This window comes from Pristiophorus japonicus, chromosome 9, assembly GCF_044704955.1.
Source record: "Pristiophorus japonicus isolate sPriJap1 chromosome 9, sPriJap1.hap1, whole genome shotgun sequence".
NCBI lineage: Eukaryota > Metazoa > Chordata > Chondrichthyes > Pristiophoridae > Pristiophorus > Pristiophorus japonicus.
In genome coordinates, this window is record NC_091985.1 from 118,966,618 (window position 1) to 118,982,403 (window position 15,786).

General features: G+C 43.6%; 1 protein-coding gene across 6 annotated transcripts in view; it reads left to right on the forward strand.

The window, feature by feature from the left end:
• Positions 1-4,266: 4,266 nt before the first annotated feature.
• Positions 4,267-15,786, forward strand: part of LOC139273194 (aftiphilin-like) — a 74,143-nt gene continuing 62,623 nt past the window's right edge. For 5 of the 6 annotated variants that reach the window (XM_070889769.1, XM_070889774.1, XM_070889771.1 and 2 more), the window contains exon 1: positions 4,267-4,427. The gene's annotated coding sequence lies outside the window, so the exon portion shown is untranslated. The other variant, XM_070889770.1, reaches the window with a different exon arrangement.

Here is a 15,786-nt window from a genome sequence, read left to right on the forward strand (position 1 = left end):
TGTCACACGATATTTCTGTAAATGATCCTGTATATGTTCTGAATTATGGTCAGGATCCCAAGTGGATCGCTGGTACTGTCATGGCCAAGGAGGGCAACAGAGTTATTTATTGTCAAGCTCAAAAATGGGCAAACATGCAGGAAACATATGGATCAGACAAAGCTGCGGCACACAGATGAACCGGAACAGTCAGAGGAAAAGACAATCGATGACCAACCAACCTACTCTCAGTCATCAGAGGACTCAGTGAATCGGGACTTTCAATCCCTGACATGGCCATTGCCACTCTCACCAGGTCAGCCACCCAGCCACCAGTCACAACAGACTCTGAACACTCACCCAAGGCTGGAGTTGAACCGAGACGGTCAACACGGGAGCGTAAAACACCAGACCGTCTCAATTTGTAAAAGACTGTGTTAATATCTCAGAGTGGGGTATTGTCATGTATGTACTTTTGGGATCACTAGCCACTCGATGGCGTCACTGTTGGAGGCCATTGGGCTGCACGCACATGTGTGCAGCCCAAGTATAAAAGGCCAGCCATTTTGTATATTAGGCACTTTAGGCCTTAATAAAGCAGAGCCAAGGTCATACCTCTTGGAGTTAAACAGTACTCAGTCTAACAGTTATTGCACACACAACACTTATGAACCGCACTCAATTTGATGCAAGTTCAAATAACAGCAGACAGATATTAACATTGAGTAGGATTTTCCCCATGAGTGATGCCCCTGTTAATATTAATCAGGACTCATTTGATGGAAAAGCAATACCAGCAGACATTTGATTTTCCACTCATTCCCAGAGGCAGCATTAATGAACTAATGACTGCGCCAATGGAAGACAAAATGACGTAAATTCGAATACGAACTCACCATATGAGTTCCATTTTTTGTGACAGTAATAGCACTGGCTGAGGTAACACCAGATCCAGGGGTGCCTGCGGATATGAACATTAGAATCTAGTTCTTAGTGTGCCAGCAGTGCATTTTGGAGTTGTGTATTTCAGAAAATACTGGATATAAAACAAATGATACATCTAATGCATGGCTTACATCAGATGCTACGTTTCCACAGTACACATTTGCAAATTGAAATTGTGATATGCCTCGAAGTGAAAATGCAAACATTGGGTGGTACTGAAGCAGGATTTCCAAATGGTGGTGAATCCATTAATGTACTCTGCAGGAATATTCTGCTCCTTTTCTTACTCACTACTTTATTATTACATACCAGTTTAACTTAGGACAACAAATATTATTTTTGTTTCTAATGAGCACACATTAGATGAGGGTGCCATGATGATATTTTATTTTTGATGCCCTTGTTGATATAGCATCCTCAACACATACCCTAGACTGGAATAAGGACAACAGCAGAAGTCAATTAACTTGCCAGCTATAGCTCCAACAGGTAACACAGAAATAAATATTGTTTCTCTCTGCCCACATATTAAATATGAAAATTAACTTTTTTAAGTATCTGATGCAGGAACATGATTGATTCAATGATGTTTTTGTTCTCTTCATTTGCAACAGCAGAGAATCATTAACACCTAGTTTTTTTTTTCTGGTGCCTTCTTTTTTAGAGCTGAACATTCTGTTCTACATTAATCAATGCCGCCCTCCTGAGAGGGTTGCCAACTCTGGTTGGATGTATTCGCGGAGGTTTCATCACATGACCTTCCACCTCCAACTGCCATGCCCTCACACTTGCGCTATTGGTGGCCCAACATGACCATCCCTGCGGTGCCCCGCCCCGCACTCCCGCTATTGGTGGCCCAACGGCCATCCCTGCGGTGCTCCGCCCCCGCACTCCTGCCATTGGTGGCCCAACGTGGCCATCCCCGCGGTGCCCCGTCCCCACCATTGGTGGCCCAACATGGCCATCCATGTGGTGCTCCGCCCCCGCATTCTCACCATTGGTGGTCCAACATGGCCATCCCTGCGGTGCCCCATCCCCACTATTGGTGGCCCAACACTGCCATCTCTGCGTGCCCCACCCCCGCACTCCTGCCATTGGTGGCCCAACATGGCCATCCCTGCGGTGCTCCGCCACCACACCCGCCATTGGTGGTCCAACGCGGCCATCCCTGCGGTGCCCCACCCCCGCACTCCTGCCATTGGTGGCCCAACGCGGCCATCCCTGCAGTGCCCCATCCCCGCACTCCTGCCATTGGTGGCCCAACATGGCCATCCCTGCGATGCCCCACCCCCGCACTCCTGCCATTGGTGGCCCAACATGGCCATCCCTGCGGTGCCCCGCCCCCGCACTCCTGCCATTGGTGGCCCAACACGGCCATCCCAGCGGTGCCCCGCCCCCACACTCCCGCCATTGGTGGCACAACACGGCCATCCCTGCGGTGCCCAGCCTTCCCATGATTAACTGAAGAGCGACCAGGCTTTGTTACCCAATTGGACGATTCTTGACTGTCAATCGTTACCTCTAGTGTCTCCCAAGGATCTATCCTTGGCCCTCTCCTATTTCTCATCCATATGCTGCCCCTTGGCAACATCATCCAAAAACACGGCGTCCACGATCTCTAAATTGTCAGACTGCTTGTCCGACATCCAGTACTGAATGAGCAGAAATTTTCTCCAATTAAATATTGAGAAGACTGAAGCTGTCGTCTTTGGTCCCCGCTACAAACTGCATTCCCTAGCCACCGATACCATCCCTCACCCTAGCATCTGCCTGAGGCTGAACCAGACTGTTCGCAACCAAGGTGTCATTTTGACCCTAAAACAAGCTTCCTGCCACATATCCGCGGCATAACCAAAACCGCCTATTTCCACTTCTGTTACATTGCTCATCCCCACCCCTGCGTCAGCTCTTCTGCTGCTGAAGCCCTCATCCATGCCTTTGTTACCTCTAGACTTGACTACTCCAATGCATTCCTGGCTGGCCTCCAACAATCTACCCTACGTAAACTTGAGGTCATCCAAAGCTCAGCAGCCCGTGTCCTAACTCGCACCAATTCCCAGTCACTCATCAGAGCTGTGCTTTCTGATCTACATTGGCTCCCGATTAAGCAACGCGTCGATTTCAAAATTCTCATTCTTGTTTACAAATCCCTCCATGGCCTTGCCCCTTCCTATCTTGTAATCTCCTTCAGCCTCACAACTCACCTGAGCTATCTGTGCTCCTCAAATTCTGCCCTCTTGAGCATCCCTGATTATAACTGTTGAACTATCGGTGGCCGTGCCTTCTGTTGCCTGGGCCCAAAGCTCTGGAACTCCCTCCCTCAACCTCTCTTTCCTCCTTTAAGACGCTCCTTAAAACCTACCTCTTTATCTGCTGTAATTTCTTCTTATGTGGCTCGGTGTCAATTCTTTTTTTTTGTCTTATAATATTCCTGTGAAGCACCTCGGGACGTTTTACTACGTTAAAGGTGCTATATACATACAAGTTGTTGTTGTTCTCTCAGTAAGTGATCTCCCATTTTTTTTTAAGTCTTCCTCAGTGTGTCCTCCCACCCCCTCGGTCATCGACCCTGCCCGCCTTTTTTTTTACCCATCTCTGATATTTTTATAATTAATAACCCAAAGTGATGAAAGAAAATGAAAAAAACAATTGCTTTGAATGATTTTTGCTGCAGCAGTGTGCTGGAGATTAGTCTATAATTCCTGGAGCCTCCAGGCCAATCCGGGAAGGTTGGCAACCCCTACCTGCTGATGGGAACAACATTCTGACATAAAAAACAGAAAATGCTGGAAATCTCAGCAGGTCAGGGGGCATCTGTGGAGTGAGAAACAGAGTTAACATTCCAGGTCGATGACCCGTCGTCAGAACTCCCTCCCTAGCATCCGCAGTATTTTGCTTTTGTATGCTGAAACATCACTTAGTGGTTTCGTAGCAACTCTGGATGAAGGGTGCGCGCGCCGCAGACTGGAGAGGCCGGGCCAATGGGCGGAGGGGCGGGGCTGTGACATCAACACTCGGCGGAAGGTGCGCGCGCTGCAGGTGGGAGGGGCGGGGCTGTGACATCAACACTCGGCGGAAGGTGCGCGCTGCAGGTTGGAGGGGCGGGATACAAGGTGTTCAGGACGCTGGAGGGGGCGGGGCTATGACGTCACCGGCGGGCGGAAAGTGCGCACGCCGCAGACGGGATCGCGTGTGACATCACCTGTGGGCGGAAAGCGCGATTGCCGCAAGTTTGGCCGGAAGGGGGCGGAGCAGGGTCGTCACCAGTAGGCGGGACGATGCGCGTGCCTCCAGTGGGGCGGAGCCGGGACGTCACAGAGGGGCGGGATCAGGGGGCCGGTGGTGACGGAGAGGCGGGGCTGAGCGGAGCGGAACGGAGTCGCTGAGGAAGACGGTTTAAAAAAAAAAGAAAAATGGGCTGTCATTTACCGAGATAACCTTGCCCTCCCTCCCTTCCCGGGTAATCCAGAGCGATGTGAGGCGGCGGGCTCCGCCATCCTGAGGTAAGGCCATAAGTTTCCTGGAGTGGAAGGAAGTGCCGGCCCCGCGGCTCGGGCTGGGCTGGAGCCGGGCGGTGAGTGCGGCCTACCCCCTGTCCCTGCGCTGTGCGGCCCAGGCCGGACTGTGTGACGGTTGTGAATTTAAACTCCCCGGGGCCTAGCTCCCGCTTCCCCGCTGCGTCGGTTTGAAAGCCCTCGCGGAGAGCAGCAGCCCAGAGCCTAACTGTCCAGCTACTTCATCATCATCATAATAATAATGATTTACCCATTACATGGAAAGACTTTCGCAGCTTATCGAGGCCTACATGCCGCCAGCTATTGGGACCCCGGCCTCTACCCTCTCGGTTACTGTGACCCGCTTCTGCCCTCTGATCCTCAGCCTGCCGTTCGGAACCTCCCCCCCGACTCCAGTGCTGTTCACGGCACCTTGCTCATTCCATATGCTGTTTTAAAGCACCTTTTCTAAGAATAGGATCGTTTCTTTGTGGGCTTGACCTTTTAATTGTGCCATTTCTCTGCCAGTTAAAGGTGTCGACTGTAATATTTAATATCTGGAGCGTGCCATTTAATAACGAGTAACATTGCGACAATAACACCCAAAGTATTTTCAGTTACCACCAGTTTAAATTGTATAATGCCCATAAGCTCACTGGTAGTGAGTGAGAGAAGGAAAATAACCTTGAAAATGAGTTGTTTTCAAGGTTTTTGTGATCCAACTTGTCAATAGTGTATTGCAAGCTTCTAAAGCTTAGTTATCGGTTAAAAAAATATTTGCACGGTGTTTGTAGTACCTCATTTTTTTTTTCCTGATCAGATTTTTAGTTGGAAGAAATATTCTAAATATTGGTTTCAGGGAAAAGTTTGTAAGCTTAATTAAGTGCCTAAATAGCGCACTGATCAATACACCTGTAATGTCGTCTTTATACTTCTAAAGCCTTCTGCTTCTGCACAAATGAGGAACAACGTTAAAACTAACCTTAAAATACTACTATCATTTCATTGAATCATTTCTTGCCATGGAGAAGGTGGCATTTTTCTGTTACATTTGATTATATTGACGACACCTCATCACATTTTTTCAATTTAAAAAAGACTTGCATTTATATAGCACCTTTTAATGAGCGCTTTACAGCTAATGAAGTACTATTATGATTTTTAACAGTTTAGTGAAGCGTGAAGCCTTTTAGCACTCAGATTTTGAACAACTATTGTATTTATATAGTGCCTTTAATGTAGCAAAATGTCCCAAAGTGACACTGAGCCATATGATATTACCAAAGGCTTGGTCAAAGAGGTAGGTTTTAAGGAGCATCTTAAAGGAGGAAAGAGAGGCAGAGAGGTTTAGGGAGGGAATTCTAGAGCTTGGGCCTTGGGAGCTGAAGGCACGGCCACCAATGGTGGAGTGATTAAAATTGTGGATGCTCAAGAATTGTAGGAGCACAGAGGTCTGAGGGTTGTGGGGCTGGAGGAGATTAGAGATAGAGGGGTGAGGCATACAGAAGAACAGCAATACATCTTTGTAAACTACAGTAACCATAAGCATTTGCGCTCCTTGCTTAGTTAATAAATTACTCTGAAAGCAGTTGGCAGTATAGCGACTAGGTTAATAGTTTTTGGCAATGGTATTCAAAGTACCAGTTTCCATAATAGAGACACTTTTTTCAGTGTTCAGGGGAATTTTGCATTGTGAAGAACATACTCGATGCAGAAATAATCTAAACTTTGTTTCTTTTTTTAAACAAAATGGATGATGGAAAAAACGATCTAAACGTTTCTAATGATAAATAGAGTGCTTCTTTCTCTTTTTAGCCCAAACAAAAACAGTACTTGCAATTTTTTTAACTTTTCGATTCCTCTGCTATTGCTCTAGTAGTTTGGCGCAAACTGCATCTTCTGTGAGGATGTGTCAGCTGGTATAGTGTTTGGGGCTATGGAATACAGCGTTCTTCTCCCTTCCTTCCTTCAGCAGTTTGACATCAATATGGTATTTGGTTACTGTGATTTGAATAAGCAGTGGGTGGTGATCACTGTTGGAGGAATTCCAGGCGTTTGTGAGCTTTTCTGGGGGTGGGGAGGAAAGATTATGGAAGTGATGCTGGTAATTCTGCAGGCTTTGTTATTGCATATCTCAGCAATGTACAGATTTTAGGTGTTTGTAAGCAGGATCCTCATTGCTGATTAAGCAAACACAACTCGAAGATTTCTGGATAAAACCAGTAAGAAGTGCCAGTGCAACCTCTGATTTCTAAGTGCCAAATATTTCAGTCGGACAAATGATTGGCAGGGTCTAACATCCCATGACAAATTTTCAGAATTTCCTTATTGACCACATGTAGTGCAATTTGTTGTGCAAGTAATAGGCTATAGCTTTACATGAAAGTCCTCGTTACAGTCAAAATCATAGCTGCTCACTGATCATTCACTTTGCCTTATTGAGACCACAGTATTTAGGGTTATTACATTTGGAAAAAGTTCCGTTTGCAGTTGTAGGAGCAGCACTTGCGTTTGCCTGTACTGAAATTTGCAGTAACTTGTTAACCAGTTGAATTAATGGACCATACTAGAAAAATAACATTTGTCAGAAAAGTGGGATTGTGTCGTGTGATTGTTCAGTTACAGCAGTTTTATTTCTGTTAATATTGAAATTTACATAAAATGAGTGTAAGGACATTAAAGCTTTTTTGTGCTATTGGAATTTAAAAAAAAATCTATTTGACACAGTTAGTACATTTAATGATATATGCCTGATTCATAGCTGCATATTTGAAATGTGATCTTTCCAGGCGATTTTTGAATGTGTTGAACAATGTTTTCATCCATCGGCTCAAAATTCTTGCTCTGTCAACTAGGGCTATCACTTCTCACCATGATGTAAAAGCACCTGAGGTGTATTGGGCTTAGAATTAAGCAGAATATCTTATGACAACCCTAACCTTAGCTAAAATTGTCCATATTGTTTGTAGATCTCCTGGTGTGGCGAATCGGAAAAAATAGTTGGCAGAGCAAACTAAGGGGAAAAAAAATAAAGTGGAATATGGTGGGGTGGTGGTGGTTGAGAAAGAGGTTGTGCAGGGAAAAAAAAGTGACGAGAACAGAAATTTTAGTGAAGTTATAAAATGGCAAACTGAGATGGAAACTAGAAAAACAAAATGTGAATCCGTACATTGGGTAAGAGTTCAGAGCTGCACAGCTTCTTGTCCAATGCTATTTTTTTTTAAGTATTGCGAAAACGAGTTACATAGTTTAATAGTTATCCACAAACATGCTGAGTCTTTGTGCATTATTCTACAACATTTTGCAATTTAAATATGATGTGTGCGGTTAGAACTATGGTAAGCATTGCATTGGATGGTTTTCTGATATTGGAAATGGTACCTTTTGGAATATTTGGAATGAAATTAATTTTTGCGTGAAGTTACTTAGTTATTTCTGCTTTGATTATGAAAGTGTTCCTGCAAGTGGTATAGTGCAGTGTCTTGAAACCACAATCTAAGAATTATGCCGTACCAACAATGGTCATCTCAATGCATCGTAAGATTGTTGGGCAACACTCTTCCTCTGCAAAATCATGAACTTAGTCAAATTAATTTCTTACAGAAATGGATTGAGAACTGTAGAACTGCTGACAAATGTATTCTCCTCCTTGGTATAGCCAGTGGTGCAAAAAGTCACGAGTGTTCTTGTGTTGTCAAAACTGCTGACCTGACTGCTGTGACTGACCTTCAACTTTATTGTTCATGCATTACACAGCTGGGTTTCCAGTTGTGGACAATTGGTGACACAATAGTCCACTTCCCCTATACACCATTTAACCGTAAATAATTATTCCTGGTACAACTACTCTCAGCTGTCTGTAGAAATTCAAATCGGGCATTATGTTTTAGATCAGAGGATTTGCAATTTATTTAAACCCAAGCAGTAACTATAATAATGTTTGTGATATGGTTTACCAGTTAAATGTATGGATCATACATAACTGCAATCTTCAGTGGGTTGAATGGCCTGTAGAATTTGATGTAATATATTAATAATAACTTTTATTTTATCGTGCCTTTAACGTAGTAAAACGTCCTGAGGCGCTTCAGAAGTGTTACAGATACATTTGACACCGAGCTACAGAAGGAATTAAGGAAGATGATCAAAAGCTTGTTTAGAGGTAGGTTTTAACGAGCATCTTAAAGGAGGAAAGAGAGGTAGAGAGGCGTAGAGGTTTAGGGAGGGAGTTCCAGAGCTTAGGGCCCAGGCAGGTGAAGGTACGTCCACTGATGGTTGAGCAGTTATAATGAGGGATGTTCAAGAGGCCAGAATTTGAGGAACGCAGACATCTTGTGGGATTGTGAGGCTGAAAAAGATAGGGAGGGGCGAGGCCATGGAGTGATTTGTAAACAAGGATGAGAATTTTGAAATCGAGGCGTTGTTTAACTGGGAGCCAATGTAGCTCAGAAAGCACAGGGGTGATGGATGATCTTGACTTGGTGCAAGTTAGTGCACAGGCTGCTGAGTTTTGGATGACTTCAAGTTTAGGTAATGTGGAAGGCCGGCCTGGAGTGAGTTGGAGTAGTCAAGTCTAGAGGTAACAAAGGCATGAATGAGGGTTTCAGCAGCAGAAGAGCTGAGGCAGGGGCAGAGGCATGCAACGTTACGGAGCTTGAAAAAGGTGGTTTTAGTTGCACCGTGGATATGTGGCCGGAAACTCATTTCAGGGTCAAATATGACACCTGGGTTTCGAACAGTCTTGTTCACCCTCAGATTGATGCTAGGGAGAGGGATGGAGTCAGTGGTTAGAGAACGCAGTTTGCGGCGGGGACCAAAGATAATGGCTTCGGTCTTCCCAATATTTAATTGGAGAAAATTTCTGCTCATCCAGTACTGGATGTCGGACAAGCAATTTTGGGGTTGAATGGGCAGAGTCGTGTGACGTGGGTAATAATGATTTGTTGCAATTTGCTTGTGGAGTTGTGGATTCGCAATCTTTCCTGCAATTGGCCATGTTTCTCCCCCCCCCCCCCCCCTCATTTGCTTGCTAGGAGTTAGCACTACGAGTGGTTGGACGCACCATCTGAATGATAGGGTGAGTATTGATAGGCCTTTCGTATGACATTACATTAAAGGTAGTGATTGGTTTCTCTGAAGAGAAAACTAGTATTTCATAATGGGTCTGCATGGTTATGAAAACTTTTTTTTCTACTTAATTTTATACCCCCCAGTTCTAAATATGACCGGTTGTATAAAATTCTGTTCAGTTTCACTGCCTTTTATAATGGCACATGCAACCTGCACAATATCTTCATGTATAAGATTGTACTACGTATTATGGACCTCACGTATATGGTCAGTTAATTGCAGGTCATCATTCAATCAATGTTATTTGTAACCCTTAGTGTGGATGTCTTTGTGCATGAATTACACAGCACATTGTTTTTTGTGCACCAGGATATCCACTGCTAGCAGAAAAGAACCAGAATGTCCACAAATATTTATATATGAAAAGCATAAATATCTGGGAATGAATAAATAATAAGAATAACTTATTTATATAGCACCTTTAACGTAGTAAAACATCCCAAGGCGCTTCACAGCAGTATTAAGACAAAACAGATAAATTTGACACCGAGCCACAAGAAGAAATTAAGGCAGATGACCAAAAGCTGGGTTAAAGAGGTAGGTTTTAAAGAGCACCTTAAAGGAGGAAAGCGAGGCGGAGAGGTTTAGGGAGGGAGTTCCAGAGCTTGGGGCCCAAACAGCTGAAGGCACGGTCACTGATGGTTGAGCAGTTATAATGAGGAATGTTCAAGAGGGCAGAATTTGAGGAGTGCAGACATCTTGTGTTGTTGAGAGGCTGAAAAAGATTAGAGATAGGGAGGGGCAAGGCCATGGAGTGATTTGTAAACTAGGATGAGAATTTTGAAATCAAGGCGTTGTTTAACCGGGTGCCAATTTAGATCAGAAGGCACGGGTGATCGTGACTTGGTGCGGGTTAGTACACTGGCTGCTGAGTTTTGGAGTGACGCCAAGTTTGCATAGTGTAGGATGTGGGAGGCCAGCCAGGAGTGAGTTGGAGTAGTCAGGTCTAGAGGTAACAAAGCATGAATGAGGGCTTCAGCAGCAGAAGAGCTGTGGTACGGAGGTGGAAAAAGGCGGTTTTATTTATGCTGCTGATGTGGCCGGAAACTCATTTCTGGGTCAAATATGACACCGAGGTTGCGAACAGTCTTGTTCACCCTCCGATTGATGCTAGGGAGAGGGATGGAGTCAGTGGTTAGAGAACGCAGTTTGTGGCAGGGACCAAAGATAATGGCTTCGGTCTTCCCAATATTTAATTGGAGAAAATTGCTGCTCATCCAGTACTGGATGTCGGACAAACAATCTGACAATTTAGAGACCATGCAGGGGTCGAGAGAATTGGTGGAGAGGTCGGGCCGGGTGTCATCAGCATACAACTGACTCTGTTTTCTCATATCGCCAAGGGGCAACATATAGATGAGAAATAGGAGGGGGCTAAGGATAGATCCTTGGGGACACCAGAGGTAACGATGGGGGAGTGGGAAGAGAAGCCGTTGCAGGAGATTTTCCAGCTACGGTTCGATAGATAAAAATGGAACCAGGCGAGTGCAGTCCCACCCAGCTAGACGATGGTGGAGACACGTTAGAGGAGGATGGAGTGGTCAACTGTGTCAAAGGCTGCAGACAGTTCCAGAAGGACGAGGAGGAATAGTTTACTTTTGTCACAGTCACAAAGAATGTCATTACAACGATATAGATGAAGGCTTTACTGCTGTGGTTTATGATATCATCTGAATTTCTTAATTCCTGGCTCCTCATCACTATGTACCCATCATTCTCTGCTATGAAGTTGTACTTTGAAAATATTAAAAGTAGATGGAAACTGCTTGGTCAAATCAAATGGATGTGTGCATATTTTGTTTCCCATTGCAAACTTTGTTACCTAATTTTAAAATGCATTCTAAATTTTTTGTTGCAACCCGAATCCAGTACAGTAGTAAGAGCCTATCCATCACTTGACTCTGCATGTTGAGTTTCTTTTTAAATAGCCTTTGGTTCTCCATTCATCACCATTTCTGCAGCCATTAACCGCAGGGCTCAGTGCTGGCCCAGCTGCCTAGGTCCCACACTCTGAAATTTTCTCCCTAAAACCATCCACCTCTCCATCTCACTCTCTCCCTTTAAGACCTTCCTTAAAACCCAACCTTTTGATTACCCCTAAAATTTCCTTCTTTGAACGCCTCTTTGAAACACCTTAGACCTTTTTCTACATTAAATATACAGTATAATTTTTTTACATATTTTAACATGGATCCATTAATTGTTCCACATTGCATTTGAGGAAGAAAAATGAACTTGATGTATTTTTTATAAATGCTACTTATCGTGTCCAATATGTTTGGATCATGAACAAGTTGTAGAAAGTTCTCTCCGTGGTTCAATCTCAAAATATTTTACAGGGCAGTACCTTTATTTTGTGAAGAGGGAGTGAGTTATGACAATACAAAAGTGTAGCTAATTTACTAATATTACTAAAAGTACTGGTGCACCAAATGCATGGTGCCACAGTGTGTTGGAACATAGGTTCAGTTTATATACTAGGCTGTGGGACCTTCAGCAGAAGCCTCCCCACGTGGGAGGGCAATCAAGAGGGACCTGTAACTGGAATACAATCAGTATTTTCCAGTAAGTATCTGAGTGACATTGGCAGAAGCCTGGGAACATCTTGCATGCCTATACCCTCAACCACATTCAATGCAACAACTTTGAAGAAAATAGTAATTTTGTACTCAGTTAAAACATGTCCTGAGTTAGTATAGGGACATCTAACACCCAAATCAATAATGCATAAGGAAACCAGTGCAGGATTACAGTACGGTGCATCTGTTTTTTCCATTATTTACCAGATAGACATCATCATATCAGCTTTTTACTTGGTGCAGTTGCTGTAAAGTTTTAGCTGATAACCTAAGTTTGTATTGAGCCCTGAAAATGTCCCTTGAGTCTTGGTTTAGTTCACCTTCCTCATTTACCTCAATATGGTAGTTGTAAATATTTTTGTAATTTCCTCATTTAAGTAGAATTTTCAGTATATAAATGCAGATAGTTTGTACATCACAAAAACAATATTCTATTTATTTACCTGGGATTTTGCAAAATGTACAAACTTAATCCTGCTGTCTGAGGTATTATGTTTACATGATAAAGAGCTACAGAATTATTCCAGTATGCAGAATTGAAACAGCAATGTAAGGCCCATAGAGAGTACAAATGAGTGATCCAGAATTTTCAATTAGTGCATTGTAAAATACATACAGTAAATATTAAAATATTCCTGGCCTTGCCCCTCCCTTCTCTCTCTCCTCCTCCTCCTCCAGCCCTACATATCACCTGAACGCTCTGCTCCTCTAACTGGCCTTTTGTAGAACCCCTATCCCCACCCCTCCCACCATTGGCAGCTGTGCCTTCATCAATCGAGATCGCATGCGCTGGAATTCCCTCTCTAAATCTCTGTGCCTGTCCATCTCCCTCACCTCCTTTAAAACCTTCCTTAAAACCCATTTCTTTTCCCAAGCTTTTCGTCCTCCTGCTATCTCCTTTGGCTCAGCATGCTTATTTTGCTTGCGCCCAAGTTTCTTGGGCATCTTTTCTGTGTTAATCTCATTGCTGTTTGTGGGGCCTTGTGTGTGGAAATTGGTGGTTGTTTCTCCCTAGATTACATGGCCGACAGTTCAAAAGTAATTCATTGGCTGTGAAGCACTTTGGGGCATCATGAGAAAGTGAAAGGAACTGTATAAAGTCAGTTTATTCTTGATATAAATGCAAGTTGTTATCTCTTCCCTTCATCCTCAAGTATTCATGAAGTATGCGTGTGGTCTAATTTTCTTTACAATATGTAGCACTTTAATTTTTTCTGCGTTAAATTTCACCTGCATTATGTCTGTTTACATATGTTATCCATCTCGTTCTGTAATTTCTGATTCCACGGTCCCTCTTTGTTTGGTATAACATTTTTCTTAGGTAAGCTTAAAATATACAAACAAAGGTGTAAATAATTTAGAATGTGTCTAATATCTTGTAAGTACCCTAGTTATGTTGTCTTTCTTCCCTCCCCCCCCAGCCCAAGTCCTCTCCCCTCCATTCCTCCTGAAGGTGTTGCATCCTTGCTAGGATTTAGCATGTGGACACTATTAATGTGTGAGCCTATAAGTATGCAGGATATGGAGCCAATAGGGGTATTAAGCTGAACCCAATCCTGCCCTCACCACTGTATACATGTGCAATTCTAACAAGGGTTGTTGGATCGCAATCAGGACAAATTTTGGCTGACTTTTTCCCCCCCTCCCTGATCCCAATTCAGGGGTATGGAGGCAAATTGTACCACCTCTGCTATCACCTGGCTGGGACCAACTAGCTCCGTACAAGCCCAACATTGAAGTAAAGATTTTCCTCCATCATCATCATCATCATCATCAAAGGCAGTTCCTTGGAATCGAGGAAGACTTGCTTCCACTCTTAGAATGAGTCCTTAGGTGGCTGAACAGTCCGATACGAGAACCGCAGTTCCTGTCACAGCTAGGACAGACAGTCGTTGAGGGTAAGGGAAGGTGGGACAGGTTTGCCGCACGCTCTTTCCGCTGCCTGCGCTTGTTTTCTGCATGCTCTCAGCGCCCTCCCGGATGCACTTCCGCCACTTAGGGTGGTCTTTCGCCAGGGACTCCCAGGTGTCGGTGGGGAATGTTGCACTTTATCAGGGAGACTGTGAGAGTGTCCTTGTAACGTTTCCTCTGTCCACCTTTGGCTTGTATGCCATGAAGGAGTTCCAAGTAGAGCGCTTGCTTTGGGAGTCTTGTGTCTGACATACGGGCAATGTGGCCTGCCTAGCGGAGCTGATCAAGTGTGGTCAGTGCTTCGATGCTGGGGATGTTGGTCTGGTCGAGGACACTAATGTTGGTGCGTTTGTTCTCCCAGGGGATTTGTAGGATCTTGCGGAGGCATAGTTGGTGGTATTTCTCCAGCGACTTGAGGTGTCTACTGTACATGGTCCATGTCTCTGAGCCATACAGGAGGGCGGGTATTACTACAGCCCTGTCGACCATGAGCTTGGTGGCAGATTTGAGGGCCTGGTCTTTGAACATTCTTTTTTTCCTCAGGCAGCCAAAGGCTGCGCTGGTGCACTGGAGGCAGTGTTGAATCTCCTCATCAAGAGTGAGTAACTAATAGCTCAGTTACTCACTACTTTAACCATCTGGGCCAACAGAGGAATCCAATTCTGTTCATGTTCTACCATATTGTAATAACAGTAGAAAAGGCACTAGAATTTAGTAATTTATAGTAAAAATTTAATATATATACTGTCGGTCTAGTCCAGATTAATAATGCGAAAATTATGGAATACATTTCTGTTAACATTTGAGGTTTCATCTCTAAGACTGGGTTTTGCAGTTTTAGCTAACATTTCAGTATGTTCAGTTAAAAGGAGTAGAGTATCATGGAATTCAAGCATACTGACACTCAACAAATAAGTCCTGGAGTTAACTATTTTAGTTTAATCTCCTAACTTTGTTGTTGAAAATGACCAGCATTGAATAAATTGAAATGCCAAATTTAACACATTGGGCAGAGCTGTTGAATTGTTCTGATGTGTGGATTTTCTTGAAGTGTGCAGTTTGCACTGTTTACTTACTGATCGATATTTTAATTTGCAGAATTTAGAACATTATACAGCTTTGTAATATTGTCTCCCACCTCCTTAGCAACATAGTCAACGTAGCAGAAATCAAAGAACTTCATGTAAAATAATGTGGGCAGAGCAATTTAAGATATTCTGGAACTTATTTTGTTAATTGAGCAATTGGCCAGTGTTGTGCTAACTGGTTATATTTTAATTACTGCCTGTAAACTCAAATTAGATCATGTTTTTGCACAATTTTTACTGTTGCTAATCCTAATTTTAGTTAATTAGTAATGCTCTAAAAGCTTCAGGTCACATCAAATTCATTTGCAGGCTTTATAGTCTCATTTAACCCTTGCTCCAGTCTTGTTAATGGGTATCTTCTTGCGCCCAGTATGCCCTTAACTTTAGTTTTTTTTAAAAATGTATGCATCCGCCTGTATATAAAATCATTTGTCATCACTTCGTTAAGTTTATATTTTGATTCCACTGTTTGCAATTAGTTATCTCCTACCATCATTTGTATATTGACCTTGTGGGTGGTTTTCATGAGCTCTGCTGCCGGTATTGTTCTGCATATAGCCAACTGGAAGTGTGCTGGTGCAGCAAGATTGATAATGTTGGAACTTGGTTGTGAAAACAAGATGCTCCACTTTTACAGGGCTCTCCACCTCCACCTTGAGT